We start from the raw sequence: 16,266 nt of genomic DNA on the forward strand, positions 1-16,266 counted from the left end.
GGAAGGCCAAAGCAGAGGTGGACAGATAAAGTAAAAGATCAGAAGGAAAAGGCTGGCTGACAAGGAGATGCAGGGCAGTGTTCTATGGAAAACAATGATCAAGCATATCGACCCAACACAGAAGTGGGAAAAGATGAAGAGCAAGAAGTCAAAACCAGTCTTGAATACTGAACCAGCAACCATGTCGTTTATAGTTTAGGGCTTAGTCACTAGGCCGCACAATCTGCCAAACCTTAGATAGATAGATAGATAGATAGATAGATAGATAGATAGATAGATAGATAGATAGATAGATAGATAGATAGATAGATAGATAGATAGATAGATAGATAGATAGATAGATAGATAGATAGATAGATAGATAGATACTTTATTAATCCCAATGGGAAATTCACATAACATGGTAAGAAGATAAGGAGATGTTGTCACAAAGCAAATATGCAGCATTTGCTGGTGCTCCCTTCATATTGGGCCAGCACAAGTACAGCATGACCAAATGCATGCCATATTTAATTTTACTTCTTGTTAATATTCCATCTTTGGCCTGTAATGGTACAGTGTGTTACTGTGAAACATTCAACAACATTTATAAAACATTAATGGCACGACATGTCTGCAAAATCTGAATGATGCAGCTGTCAAGGCCTGACACATATCAGCCAAAAGTGTCTTAGCTGATAAAGGTGTAGTATGGAATTGGTCCATCACTTCCAAATAGTCCACTGTATGAATCTGGACAGTTATGAGTCTGCAAGTGTGCAGTGTACTGTTCATGAAACCAGAGAAGTGCTACTGCCCTTAGAGCTGGAGACGGTGAGACTGATCAAGACCTACTATAGCAGCAAAGACAAGCAACAAGAGCACTGGCACGTGTTTCAGCAGATTTTTTTGGAATTGGAAAGCACTTGATTTCAGCACCCTGATAAGAAATAATAGTGGCCAGATTGTGGACACCAGGCAGGAGAAAGTGTTTATAAAGGCTTTGAGGGAGAACAATCTCTCTCTGTTCATAAAAAAAAAAACTATCTCTAAGTTAGGGTGGGCTTCAAGACCAGTCCCAATAACCACACACAGAGTATTGTTCCACCATAAGCTAAAGCCACCCTACTTTCATTTCTCACCCCCACTTTCATAGGCACACCTTGCCTTCAGTTTGAACCCCTGGATCTCCAAGGTCATGGAGTACTTCTGCAAGGGTTAGGAAATAAAAAAAAAATATTATAGCATTATGGAGAAAGCGCATCAGAGTAAATTAAAAGAATATGGCAAGTAGAAAGCCAGGTTCACACAGTATTAACAAAACGTTTGACTTAAAGTCACAGATATTAAGTCACACCATATCACACTCCTATGAATCCTCATTCTTGACAATGTATGAGGTACTGGAAAAATCCAACCTTCTAAGCATCCTGTTTTAAGTAGTGTGGTGATCATGTTTAGAAAAGGATAAAATCCACCATGTGCAGCCTGACCCACACCAGAGTCAAGCTATTCAACTCCATTCCATCCCAAAAAATTCTGACAGAATTACATCCGCTACAGTTTGATTAAGTCAAGCTGCCATGTGACATGTGGTATTGGCCATACATCAAAAGTTTAGTACACAAAGCAGGCAAAAATATGCAGAAAGGGAAAAGGCAAGGATGTCATCAGAAAAACTAAAGCTCAAGACCAAAGCACTAGAAAAACTCAAAACTCTCTAAACTGTACAGACTAAAAGTTTAATTGAGTTTATAACTTGTGAATGAGAGCCGCCTGCTCTAATTTTTACACATTGAAGATTGAACAACCTCACATGGCTGCCAAGCAAATGCAGTTATGAAGGATAGCAGGAGGGGTGGGAAATGTCTTGGTCAAGTTAGAGATGTGATGGACTCAATGGTACTGCAGATACTGAAATCAGTATGTGGAGGTATCAATATCAATTTTTCCAGTTCTCAAAGCATAGGGGTGCAACCAAGAACATTTCTACCACATCTTGCCTCTGTTAATGTTATTTGAAAAGTGCTGAGCACCAATGAACTGACGAATTATGCTTAACTGAATGACTTGTTGAGTGTGACAGAGGACTATAGGTGCTCACGTGTGTATACAGTGTGTAGCCTCTACACTACTATATAATAGGATTACGTTTGCTAAGTTCCTGTTTGTGGGAATTCATCTAGTGTACTTTGAATTCATGAATATATATATATATGGTGTTATATATTGTATGAGGAGGATAAGCATCCCAGGCAGGGAAAGGGGATAATTTCATACCCAGACAGGAAGCCAGAGAGGGACAACAGTCATAATGGCTAGTGGAAAAAGAATATAACTTTGTGTCCAGCCAAAATCCAATAATGGAAGGAGCAACAAATGCCAGGAGTTGGGAGCAGTTCATTCCCCCATTACACCAGGTGGCAGTGGTCCTCAAATGGGAATCCAGTTCAGAAGGTCAGTGAGGGAGTGGCAATATTCCCCTTTCATGCTAGGAATTGGACATGGAAGGACGCTGCAGCAGTATCTATACCAGGGCTTTTGCCCGAGCAGCCACTGAGGGACACACTAGTTGGGCATGACAGGCTGGAGGGACAGGAGATTGGGTGACTGTCTGGGCAGAGCATCTCCCCGTACACTAAGCGGCAGCATCACATCTGCTGAGCCTCAGTATGGATGTCTGCAGGGCAGCATATGGAATTCTGGTCTCATGGAGCTGCCCTATCAGGTTCTATGGGGGCCTCCAGGAGGAGCTGTCATATAATGACTGTACAAAGACCATTGTAGTCCTGCCCAAGCAGGAAGTGCTTCCCTGAGGCAATAGATCCAGCACCATAAGTACTCCTGGGTCAGGAGTTAAAAGAGAGCCCATGGAGATGGGGTAAGGGGTGGAGAAGGACAATACTTGTTGGGATGACTGGAGGAGTAAAGAGAAAAGGAGAAAGAAAAGGAAAAGGAAAGGATTTGTTTGTACTGGGCAGTCGTAAAAGATACTTCTATTAAATAAAAACATTCATAGTGAACCCAAGACTTGTCTGTGCAATTGTGTCTGGGGTTTGGGGCTTAGTGGTACCCCCTGCGTGCCACAATATATACAGTATATATATATATATATATATATATATATATATATATATATATATATATATATATACTCACTATCCTCCTTAAGCACTCTAATATAAATGTTACCTGGTCCCAGTAATTTCAGCCATTATCATCTATGCTGCATTGATGTCTCTACAATTTATAAATCATAGCAGTCCCTTTAATTTCCAGGAGGTCATTGTTTTTTTTATATGTGCAAACTTTAGAAAAATTTGGAGCATTCCCAATTTCCTTGTGATGATATTAAAGTTTGTCCTTAAAAATTATAAGGCACTTCACCTTCTTCCTGACCCTCTGTGACTAAAATACTGCAAGAATGTCTTTCACATCTTCTACAACATTTCTCTCTAATTGCCCCTTTAACTTTCCTAATATCCTTTTCAACCTTTACTCTCAAGCACTCATACAGTAAGTGCTACAGCTTACTTGGGAATTATTACTCTTCTGCACCTTATACAGCTAATTATGTCTTTGCAGCTTATTTTAGCTCTGTATTTATCCACTGTGTTCTCTTTAATTTCTTACTTTTCCAAAATGTAAGATGCACTTGCTCTGCATTGCATGTAATATGCTTTGAAACCTTCTCTACTGCTCCACCCTTGAAGGTTTGTCTCAGTCTACCTTCTTTCAGAGTTTTCTAGTCGAACGTTAACTTGCTAAAATTAAGTTAAGATTTTGAATAAGTACTCTAAGCCAGAACATCATGAGATGTATTATATTGGGGTCAGTTAGATCCTAGTGATTCAAACTCCTCTACCCACAGAATCCTATCTCACATATTACAAAATATAAAAGCTAGACAGGCTTCCACTTTTGATGATGTTTTTAACATATTATATATCTGATTACATCTATGAAGACCTGTTCTTGCTCTCTGTTATTTGTAAGGCGATCCCAGTTAATATTTGGGTAATTTAAGACCCCCATGACTATAATATCCCCTGTAAACTTGCTTTTTTAATACTACAGTATTGCATATTGAAACTCTTGTCTGCATTGGGAGTTCTATAACACACTCCCAGTATCGGGCTTCTACCTCGAATTCAGATATCGGGCTTCTACCTTGAATTCAGATATTTTCACCCCAATGTGGCTCATCACTCATATGAAGCAGGCAATCATTTATATATATATATATATATATTGTGATGGATGGCCGGCTTCCTATTCCGGCCCTCACCCCCAGGCCGCCAGGAGGAGCTCTCCCGACAGCATGGACGGGCCCTGAATCCCAGCAGGGCCTCATGGACTATGTAGTTTTTATGCACAGCCCTGCTGGATACCTTGGGGACCACTGGGAGTCGCTGTCGGGAGGCCCGTCGACTCATATATGCCCTATAACCCGGAAGTGCATCATAATCCCGGGACAGGAAGAGACGACGTGCTTCCGGGGTGAAGATAAGGACTGTTTACCCTGACCCATAAGGAATAAGGACTTGTGGACTGTTGGGCAGGAACACCTCTGGGTCAGGGACTATAAAGGACTCTGGGAAAGCCCAGACATTGAGCTGAGCTGGGAGGTAGGGTGGCTAAGTGTCTGGGAGTGGAGGATTTGTGGTTATTGTAGTGATTAGTAGTTATATGAGTAGTGTGGAGTGGAGGGTGCTTGGTGCACTGTACTATTGCAAAATAAAGAAGTCTTATACTTTTACCTGGTGTTTGGAGTGGTACCTGAGGGTTCAAGAGGTGGATCAACGCCTCTACTGCTACAATATATATATATATAAATGGCTACTTTCCACTTCCTTATTCTCTTGGATTCTTATATCTCTTGGATTTAGCCAGGTTTCTATTATTGCTAAAATTCCGCACAACTACTTACTGTGTAACACCAACTCAACTGTTTTAGGAATGCCTTTCAGTGAAGGAAGGCTGTGTGTGGATATTTGTATCTGCAATATATGCAGAAGAGTGTATGTGTGTAGCCATATTTCATCGGTGTATTTTTAGTCTTTGTACGCCTGCGGGTATCACACTTACTGTATGTATGAACATTGAACGTTTGCTTGTGTATGTGAAAGTTTTATGCATATTTTATGAACAGTGATGCTTAAGGGCTGTGTGTCAGAAATGATGGTGTGTAACATTGGGGCACCTCAGAAACTGTCCTGTCTACCCTCTACACAAAAGACTTCCAGTATAATACCAGCTCTTGCCACAGAAGTTCATAGATAACTCCTTTATTATAGATTGTACTCATAATGGAGACAATTTGGAGTATAGTAGGCAGGTAGAGGACTTTGTCATGTGGTACAGGGAAACCCTCTGCAGCTGGACATCGGCAAGATAGAAGAGTTGGTTGTGGACGTCTGCCATGTTAAGGACCCCCTAAGACCAGTCACCATCCAGAGGGAAGAAGTGAAGATGGTTCAGAGCTACAAGTACCCGGGGGTCCATCTGAACAACAAACTGGACTGGTCTGATAACTCAATGATTCTATATAAGAAGGGCCAGTGTAGACTATACTTCTTGATGAGACTCTGTGCAGAAAGCAGGTGAAAGTGTTTTACTAGTCTGTTGTTGCCAGTGTGTTGTACTACATGGTGGTCTTCTGGAAAAGCAACTTGAGTTCAGATGATGCAAAATACTCAAAACAAGGAAAGCCAGCAACATCAGAGGACTAACTTTGGGCAATCTGGAGGCTGTTGTGGAAAGGAGAATGGTGGCAGAATTGGATGCTGTCATGAAAAATTCTTTCTTGGGGTACTTTAAGCCAAAGGCTTAGTTCTTCATGGTGCAATAAGAAGTACCTCTGGAGATCTTTTCTGCATGCTGCTGTAGGAAAATACTAAACATGTCAATTTAGCAATTTTAGCATAACCTTTATTGTATTGTACATTTTTATTCTATTGTCTTATGTAGTACTTTGAGTTGATATCTGTGTATTTTATGTTTTTATGTTGTGCTGCAGCATGCATTTGAATTTCCCTGTTGGAATAAATAAAGCATATCTAATCTAATCTAATCGAACCTAAAAAAATAAGTGTGCATTAATTTGTGCCTATTGTGCTGTTGTGAGTCTTGTAATATTATACACATATGTGTATGTGCATATGTACATGTTCAGCTTGTAAATATTTGAGTGAATACCTGTGAGTGTACAGAGGTGTGCTTGAGCAAGCATTGCACATTAGTGTGTATGTTGTATGTGTGCAGAGAAATTGGTGCATCTCTTACGAACAAACATGTGAACATGTGTACATCAATGTTGCATGCATATAGACTTCTTAATTTCTTATGAATATGAATACATTTGCATAAATGCATGTGTGCATATTGTGTGTTTATATTTATATGTTTACAAGTCTGTCTGTCTGTCAGTCTCAAGGAATGTCCATATGTCTCTATAACTCTGTTACTTTAAAAATTTGCGTATGGGAACTCTATGAAAACAGCCTTCCATTTCAGGCACACTCACTCACTTCTAAACCTGTTTGGACTGGAATGATCCACTTTGCCAACACTACTAAACACTGTCAAGTCACCTTATTCAATTAATTTTGAGTGGGGCTGACATCTTTACTTAATCTCCCAGAAATGGCCAGGCTGTTGCCCTGATGCAGACAGCAGTAACCCAACAATGGAGTGCAGAATTTTCTGATAAATCCTTCAATATGCATGAATGCCACGGCAGTGGTGTATAATGAGTGGCATGTGGCCACTAAGTATTATTCGGAGACCTAATAACAAAGAAACATGCCCCCTATGCCATAAAAGTCTGCACCTTTAAAGAGTGCATTGCCTCAGCAGGTCTTCTGAACTTGATAATAAATGTAGCAAAAAAACAAAAAAAAAAAGCAAGCCTGAGAGCATTTACCCCAAAACGGATACACATGTGGATGAGTTCTATCTTTAGACCTGGCAATTCCCTTCCAGTTTCACAGCAAACATGATGCCACTGTTCCCACGATCCTGGAAACACTGTCCACCAACGCATGCCACTCAGACATGCCAGGCATGACATCATTATGTCCTTATAAAGTGCTACCCTGAACTCCTGACCAAAGGCCAGCAGACCAAATCAGTCGGTGTCACCTATTCAAAATGAGGAAATTTCATGGATCCCAGGAGGGGGGCTTACATTAACTTTGATGGGGGAGGTGTCGTGCTTTCATGGCAATGGCTGCAGTGAGGAAGAAAACGATACGTAAGAGTGTGCGTTTCAAGTGGCCCTCTGGGACACGAGTGTTTATCTAGGGAGGGAATGAAAATCCTCAAAAAGCTTTTTCAGCTCGCCTGGTTTGAAATATTTCAATTTTAGACTGTCCCAGGAAAGCTGGGGATTGAGAAGGGTGGAGAAGAAGTGGCACATACAATTTGGGAATATCAAAATATGTCTAGAGAGTTTTTATAGACTAGCATACTAAGTTGGGTGCTGACTGTCAACATTCTGTCTGACTTTTGAAAACTTTATTTGGGCTTCCACAGATACAAGAGAAATTGCAAGATATAATTTCAGTCTGTGGACATGTGAAGCTTTTGAAATTAAAATGTGCATCACCAGAGGACATAAGGACATGAGATACAGAACCTGGTGAAATCAGCAATCAGACTTAAATCAAGACCTGTCTCTATGAGAAACATCCATCCATTCTCATGTCCGGTTAATCCAATACAGGATCGTGTGTGGTGATAATCATGAATTAAAGTAAGTCGGTAGACCAGGAAGAGGTGCTGAGATAAGAGGGAATGAATACAGCCTTAGGTGGAAGTTTAATTTGTGAACTCCATGATTACCCCTAGTCAAGTCATTACATATCCTAGTAGAGTCTCCATCTTCAAACTATTCCTTTAGCCATTAATTCCATGGCTGTCCTTGAGGAAAGTCATCATACGTTCCTGTTCGGATACCAACTGCCAGTATGTTGGAAGGTCAATTCCTCTTAACTCACATGTCATCTACCGATGCCCTCTTTCTCCTAGAGGCAAGACCTCTCATCACACAGTTTAGATATTGACACACAATTTCATCTTGAAGGAATGCCTCTCATTCTCCAAGTTTCAGTAATGCCTCACAGTTTCTACAAATCAAGCTCATCCACTGTGTACATCAGATACAAAGTCTCCTCACTTCTCTCTTTAGCCACTGATCTTCGTGTATGTCCCAAGAATTGAGTCCCGTCACCCAGGGCCAGATTTTCCTATAGGCTAACTAGGCTTCAGACTAGGGCCTCAAGATCAAGAGGGGCCTACATTCAAATTGTTAGCAAAATTAAAATTACACTATTCTAAAAACAGTGAACACTAAAACACTGAACCGAAAATAAGGAGAAATTCTACGCATATGACTAATAAACAAACATAAAAATGTATTGGTTAATCACAGTAATGATGTATTTTATTATCTCTCATGTAATTTACAAACTTAAAAATGGAAGGTGAAAGGGCCTCATAAGTGGAATAGCCTAGGGCCTCTTTTCATATAAATCCGGCCCTGCTGTCACCTCACAATTGAGATAATTACTCTTGATTTCACCCTGAAGCCCCACACCCAACCCAGCTTTGCAAACACCTTACAGTTTCTCACTGAGTCAGCTTAATTAATTTCTAATTTAAGGGCACTGACTTCCTTTCGTCAATTCTTATTGTCAACTCAGATGTGGACGTTTCATATTTCTTATAGTGAAAACCTAGCAGATGATTCATTGTCTCTGTTAATTTTTGAACCTTGTCTTTTCTGCTCAGTCACTGCCTCCAAGTTTAGAAGTGATGAGACAGCCAATGATTCTTGTACAAACATTAACTCTATTTAGTCCCTGAAGGAAATCCCCTCAATATCCCTTTCATCCACTGACCTTGTATGTTCCTCCAAACAAGTCCTTCTATTTCCCAGTAAAAGGTTTGAATTGACTCATGATGCATCACTTCAGTACTTCGCCAGTGACCCCACTATATGTCCCAGAGTCAAATGTCCTTGTTGCAGACTTCAACTAATGACTCCCAGTCAGTGTCTTCAGTTTCTTTTTAAGCCAAATCCCATTACCCCTTGCTGTCCCTCAATTTGTGCCCAGACCTTTCTAATCTCCCACTTAAGACAAAATCTAACCATTTCATCATCCTTGCTTTGGAACACTTATTTTAGTCTTTGTATCTCAGGTTTCTACACCTTACAATTCAGGCACAGTCTAACTGTTTTGTAATAACTTGTGGTTTAGAGGGCAGCATGGTCACACTTTGGTCAGTGGTACTGCTTCATAGTTTCAGTGTCTTGGTTATTGTCTGAGTGCTCAATTTTCCCCACATCTGTGTGAGTTTTCCTCATCTAGATATTCTGATTTTCCTCTCATATCTTTAAAGACGTTGAAGCTAATTTAATTAGAATCCTTAAATAGGCCCCTTTGTGGGTGGATCTGTGATAGATGGGCTTCTTGCCCAAGACTGATTCCTACCATGTATTAATGCTGTTGGCATGGCCTCTGGCCCTCTGCAAAACTGAACTGGAGTAAGTGGATCTAAGAACATTATGTTTCAGTGGCAACTACTAATGCTTGGTGTTTATAGATCCCTTCACCTTCCAAACAAGTTAATGTTCCTCTGTTTCTCTCTTAGACAAGTCCCTTTAGATTTTGGCTGGAGTCATGAATATCCAGTTTGTCCTTACTTTGCTTTAACCTCTTTTTTAGTCTTTGTCTCCCAATTGGTTTCTGAGGTAAGTCTACTCATCTTCCAGTGAGGCACAAGCCAGTTTCCTATCTTCAGGCTCTTTTCTCAGGCTACTGACTTTCTGTTTTCCCTAGCTCAGGTTGGTGTTCCTTAGTTTCTTTTATGAATCAAATCCCTTTGCTTCCCAATTGCCAATTTCAGACACACTCCTAACAGTTACTGTGCAAGATAAACCTCTAGAGATTCTGCTTTGAATTACTGATGGTCAGTTTATTTCTGTAACCCCTTACCTCTTTGTTTAGTCAATGTTTGCCAGACTTTCTTGAGTTAAATCTGTTCTCCTATCAATTTGGCCAATGCAAGGACTCTCAGTTTTATTTCTAGGGTTAGGGTTAGGGTTAGGGTTAGGGTTAGGGTTAGGGTTAATGAGTATTCTTTGGGACAAGTCCCTCCAACTTATTTCTTAGGATACTGACTTTTGGATTGTTCCTGGACCCCTTTACCTTTCAGTTTAGTCATTGTTTCTCAGTTTCTCCCATGTCTCCTTACCTCCTAGTTCAGCCACTGTCCCCATTTTGTTTTTAGGTCCACTCATCTCCCAGTCTAGATACATTCTAACTAGTTTTCTCTCTGAGACAAATTGCTTTAACTTCGATCTTGTGTCACTTACTCATATTTTGTCCTTAACCCTAACCCCGGTTCAGACAACTTCTCTGTCCTTTTCTGTCGCTCATTAAACCTGTCAAAGGAATGACTGCACTAAATAGTAGCAATGTGAAATGAAAATGGAATCATGAGACAAGAGTTGGTAAGATAAACTAGTCAATGTCAAAAACAGAAGAACAAGAATCTAAAAGACAAGCTCAGAATGAGACACCAAAATCACAGTTAAGTGACATAACAAGAGAATGAAAAACCAGTAAACCAGAAGACACAGTTAAAATGCAGAAAAAGTTTTCAACCAGAAATCAATTATTAATCTCAAAGAAAATCAGGTTTTAAAGTTATATCCACAATCTTCGAAATGGTAAGACACTGACCTTTACACCTACTGCCTTACCTACCAACAGCAAACAGAAAGGTCTCAAAAGGCAATGCCCTTTAGAGAAACAAGATTGAGCCATGGAAGAATGCATTTAATTATTAATATTGCTAAAACCATATTGAAACAAAGAATAAACATAATGACTAGATTCTTTGTACAGACCAAGTAACCATTTCAAAAAATTAAATACAAAAGGCAAATCATGACACCCAAATCCTCCACTGTATTATATGATCCTGCCACAAAAAGAAATGAAGGCCTCAAAAAACCCAACAAAAAGGCCAGACATGTGTGAGCTCCCTGAATAGGCTTCACCCCTAGTGGCCTAAACCTAAACTCAAAAGGCTGGCTGCTGGCCTGCACAGGCTCAAAAATGGGACCAAGACTTATAAAATAGCAAAAAAAAAAAAAAAAGAGGAAGAGTAAACCAATAAAACCCTTGTCCAAGACAAATCAAACAACTTTTCTTTAAAAGTAATTCAAAAAGAATTCAAAAATAGAACATGAAAAGAGAATACAAAAATGGAGAAAAAATAGGTTTTGCCTTAAAGGCAAAAACCTAAAAGCAAACAAATGAAATAAATCATAACTTTTACAGTTTCCAACTTTTATGCATTTTTGTGTACATTTGTGTGCAGTTTCTGACAGTCGATACATGGATGGTAAGGCTGAGAGCCTCAAGCAATTCAAAATTGGTATTTAATTTTTTGTAGAATGCATTCTAAAAAAATTCATTATTAGATCACGTTATCGTGATGCCATTTCATTTTAAATTTGGGCGTCTCCATGGAGACCTTTCCCAGAATTCTCCATGGGGCACTTGTTTGTCATTTTAGTGACACTATAAAAGGTCACCTTGACAGATAAACCTGCATGAAAAAAAAATTCATTCATTTTGTCCTTCCTGGTTTTTCCAGTTGTTTTTTTGACTCTGAATTTTTGATCACATTTTGGCTTTGATGAAAGATATTGTTGTCTCCCAGTTTTGACCTTTGGCCCATTCTTTAACGTTTGATTCTCCTGGTCATTTTAATTTCTTTTTACTGTCTCTTGCAAGACATCATAGTACAAAAAAGTACCTTAAATGATAAGTTTGGTATTTTTCAGGTCAAAATCATTTCTGCTCAAACATTCTATACTGTATATGCATTTACCATGTGAAATTGTGTTGTAAAGTTAAGCATTTTCTATATACTGTATTTAAAAAAAAAACACATAGCCGTTCCTGGCATTTTATAATGGAAGCTTATGAGGTCACCTGGAAAACAAAAGCCTAAAAACTCACCAAATATGTCAATTCTTTAAGCCAGGAAAGTTACATACACATTGTAAAATAGCTTATATGTGTCATTTTCAAACCAAAAACACCAGCAATATTACGGGATTCGGCCATTTTAAAAGAAGATCAGTTGTGTGCTCTAGCTCAGCATTTGTCTCCTCCTGCAACAACCTTTCACTTGCTGGGCGTGGTTTCCTCTGTTAACTATTTGAGCCCTCACATAACATGAGTACTCCACCAAGGAAGACTACTGGTATCACACAAGCAAATAGAAAACGTATCCTTACCTCCAGAAAAATAGTACCCGGAATTTACAATTAAAGGATTATTTCCATGTCCCTTTTGTTGTCACAAACATGTGTCAGAAATATGGGAGGTATGCTTTCTTTTTCGCTTCAAAGAGAACATATTCAGTCAGTTCTTAGGCTTTTATATTCCGGTGGTGCTCTGGGCCACATGTTAGATTCTAAAAGTGTAGGACTGGCAAGTCACAGAAAATGCTTATCTTTGGAATACAGTTTTGCATAGCAAATACATGTTTGTGAGGAAATAACTTAGACTTGAAAAAAATCCTTTAATGAATGCAGGGGTAAAAATCCAGAAAATCCAAAAATCACAAGAATCACAAACCAAATACAGAAGTAAAAATCAATACAACTGAAAAACTGCCCTGTGAACTATGGCTTCTCCTTAAATACATGCTGAGACCATTAACCCACCTGCATCATTGGTGGCCCTGCCTCCTTAGGCTCTACATGTGGGAGACAGGGCAGGTAATAATGAAAGCTACTACAAAAACAATTAGCATAATACATAAGTGTCAGGGTGGAGTGGTGGCTGTGAGGCTAAGGATCTGTGCTGGTATCCCGAAGGTTGCTGGTTCGAATCCCCGTCACTGCCAAAAGAGATCCTACTCTGTTGGGCCCTTGAGCAAGCCCCTTAACCTTTAATTGCTCCAGGGGCGCTGTACAATGGCCGACCCTGCGCTCTGACCCAAAGGGGTATGCGAAAACTAACAAATTCCTAATACAAGAAATTGTATAAGACAAAATAAAGAAATAAATAAAAATAAATAAAGTGTCCCATAATTAATAAACACCATAATATTAACAAAGTATAATGGAGACAGCAAAAATAAAACATAATCCAAGGCCGGATTAAGACCCCAACTTAACTCCTTAGCAGAGAGTTGATTATGCTTTTAACAATGCAGTGTACAGACACCCGCTTGTTTAACGTAGGGTGGTATTTCTCACTCTTGATTATGGTGCTACACTCGATTTCTTTACCAAGGGGAGGGGCCTTCCCTCTTAGTCACTTCACAGGCCCATTGATACTTAATTATTTAATCAAGTGAGGGGGGTTGGAAAAAGAAAGCCCTGTTGGTAGATCTGCCCCTAATGTAATCAATAATACAATATACAAACTATACTTGAACCAGGGATGTAACCCTGGCTTAAACATAACACACTGTCTACAAGGTGTAACTAAAACAAGATTCTTCACCCTAAGCTCAGCCACTAACTCTCATTTCATCCCTGACACGTTCTCTCCTTGAGCCAAAACCTCTCAGTTTGTCCTGGAAGTGAGTTAACTTAAGACATCTGTCTCATGCCATCTACTCTCATTTGCCTCCATAGCTCTTCATCCCCAATTCCGCAAACTAAAATATTTTATTATTATTATTACTATTATTATTATTATTGTTATTATTATTCTATTATTATTACTATTACTCAGTTTCTCTGAGTTGCCCGCCAAGTCCAATCACCCTGCCCACTCCCCTGCAATGTGTTCCTGAACAGCTGTTCAGGAATGCCCCCTCAGATGCCCCCCTTTCTCTTGAGCTTCAGCAAAGCTTTCATATCCTCAAATGTGGTGGCAATGTGGCAGCTGCTGTTTCGAGATGATTGATCTCGGCAGTCTGCAGCACCAACTCATGCAATCATTGCACTCTTCTCGTCACCCCCTCCCAGGCTGCTCTCCATGGACCATCGCTTCCTTCAAAAAGAGACCAGGGGACAAGCCCCTGGAGGTACTCAGTGGAAAAGTACTGGCATAAACAGACTGTGCCCAACTAACAGCATCGACCTCCCCCAAGCCGAGATTTACAGGGGCCCATGGGGGCCACGACTCCTAATTACTGGCACTTCTCTGGGGGGAAAGGAACCATGCTGTTTGCAGACAAACAGCTCCCACTTCTGCATTACCATGACATGAGTGCCCACCTGGCCACTACTTTGGGATGTCCACCTTAATGGCAGCAGTGGACTGAGCTGATCTGAACAAGGCAGCTGCAAGATTAGCAGGTACAATGACTGCTGCATGCCATTATTTCCTTTCTTTACAGAGTCACAAGTGCATTACCTTTGCCACCTCTGGGGCCCAGCAGTGATGCCACTTGTGTGATGTAACACTCATAAATGTCTTTTTGGAACCTCACTGGTCTAAAGTTGGCAACAGCACTGGGGCCAGTGACTTTTTTTAAAGATGATACCCTTCTTGTCACCTGCCAATTTAAAAATGTGTGTTATGGGAAGGAAAACATGCACTACGTGCCAAACGGGCTAACCTACGACTGATAAGAGCTGGAAAAGCATTCATCCAAGTGCAGTACCTACACTTTACGTAAACCTTCTTACCATCCACATGGTTATCATTACAGAAGTGGTTATCTCCTGAATTGTCTTTGCAGGGCCACAATTACAAGGAAGTGCTCCATGGAGTCCCTGAATTAAACATTCTGTATGATTATTATAAGAAATGCAATTATCTAACTCTAAACTTGATCACTTTTTATGACTTTCAATATGGTCATCATCATCATCATTGACTTTTCAATATCCAATTGTCCACATAACTACTGTCAATTACATGGCTATGCTGTGTCTGACTACCTACGGCCTCACTGTTGTAAATATCTAGTCAGTCAATGACCCTCCTGATCAACGTTATTATGCCAATGTCTCAGCCATTCTTACAATGACTCGATTCTGTCTGATATTTGTTTTACATGGTCACCATCACAAACATTGCAACATTATGCTTAACTCTCCATTGGGACTCAGTTGTAAATATGGCTACTCTTTGATTTTGCCCTCCAGATGGACACAAATGCTGACTGACTGAAGTCAGATAGTCCAGCTGCACAAAATCACAAATCTGCCTAAGCTGCATTTGACCAGTGTACTGATACAAACACAGCTACTCTGTGACTGATCCTGCACTTGCTCTTTTTTTCAAACACGTCTGTTTTAACTAACCTTTTAACAATAACAATCATAGCTATGTTGTGTCTGACCAGACACAAGTCCACTCCTGTGAACAAGCATTCTGTGATTGGGCCTTCAGATGGATACATTAAAACAATGGTGACTAGGACAGGCCTTTCAGCCCAACAAGCTCATCCATCCAAAATAACATCAAGTCGAGATCTGAAGGTCTTTACAGTCCTACTCTCCAACACACTGCTTGGGAAATTTACTTCATGTGTCCATAATTCTTTGCATTAAGAATAACATTCTAACATTTACGCAAAATCTGCCCATAACAGGTTGTTAACTGTGTCTCTGTGTTCTTGTTGCAACCAAATGTTTCTGATATCTAATGATCTATGTACCTGAATGGTCACTATTACAGAAATGGTTATTTTCTTGCTTATCTGTTGCAAGGTCACCATTAGGAGTATGGCTAAGCTGCGACAACACATCAGGCAGTCATAGTAATTGATCCAGCTTTCCTAACTGACCCTCCAGAAACCTATCATCACTAAAGAGTTTCTGTGTGTCTGGACTGTGTCCATTGTCACCATAATGAGAAGGGCTACTTTGTCAATGTCTCTCCATATGGCCATTCTAACAAACACAAGAACTCTATGACTGACCTTCTGAATAGTTTCCATTGCAAATATGGCTACTCTGTGTCTTATGGCTAGTCTGTACCTAAGTCATGACATGGCCCATCACCAATGGATTCTCACTAATGAACTCATTCCATTGTCCGTGTAATGGGCAGAATTACTCCAAATCTGAATGTCCATAGGCCATTCTCACAAGCAAAACACAAAATATGAATCACCCTCTACATGGTCACACAGTAATTCAGACTCTTTATGAAGTCACCGTTACAAACTTGGCTACTCTGAATTTAACTCTCCACAGCAAGAAAAAACTCTGGTAATCTGCGGAATGACCTTCTGCATGCAATACGGGTCATGCGTCTGCACTTGCTGACTAGCTCAAAGCTCCTCAAC

General features: G+C 40.0%; 1 protein-coding gene across 2 annotated transcripts in view; it reads right to left on the reverse strand.

Moving 5' to 3' along the window:
- The window catches only part of mef2b (myocyte enhancer factor 2b), a 60,168-nt gene that overhangs the window by 36,728 nt on the left and 7,174 nt on the right, over positions 1–16,266 (reverse strand). The gene's annotated exons all lie outside the window — the stretch shown is intronic.

Source organism: Erpetoichthys calabaricus, chromosome 12 (genome assembly GCF_900747795.2).
Source record: "Erpetoichthys calabaricus chromosome 12, fErpCal1.3, whole genome shotgun sequence".
NCBI classification, from domain to species: Eukaryota; Metazoa; Chordata; class Cladistia; order Polypteriformes; family Polypteridae; genus Erpetoichthys; species Erpetoichthys calabaricus.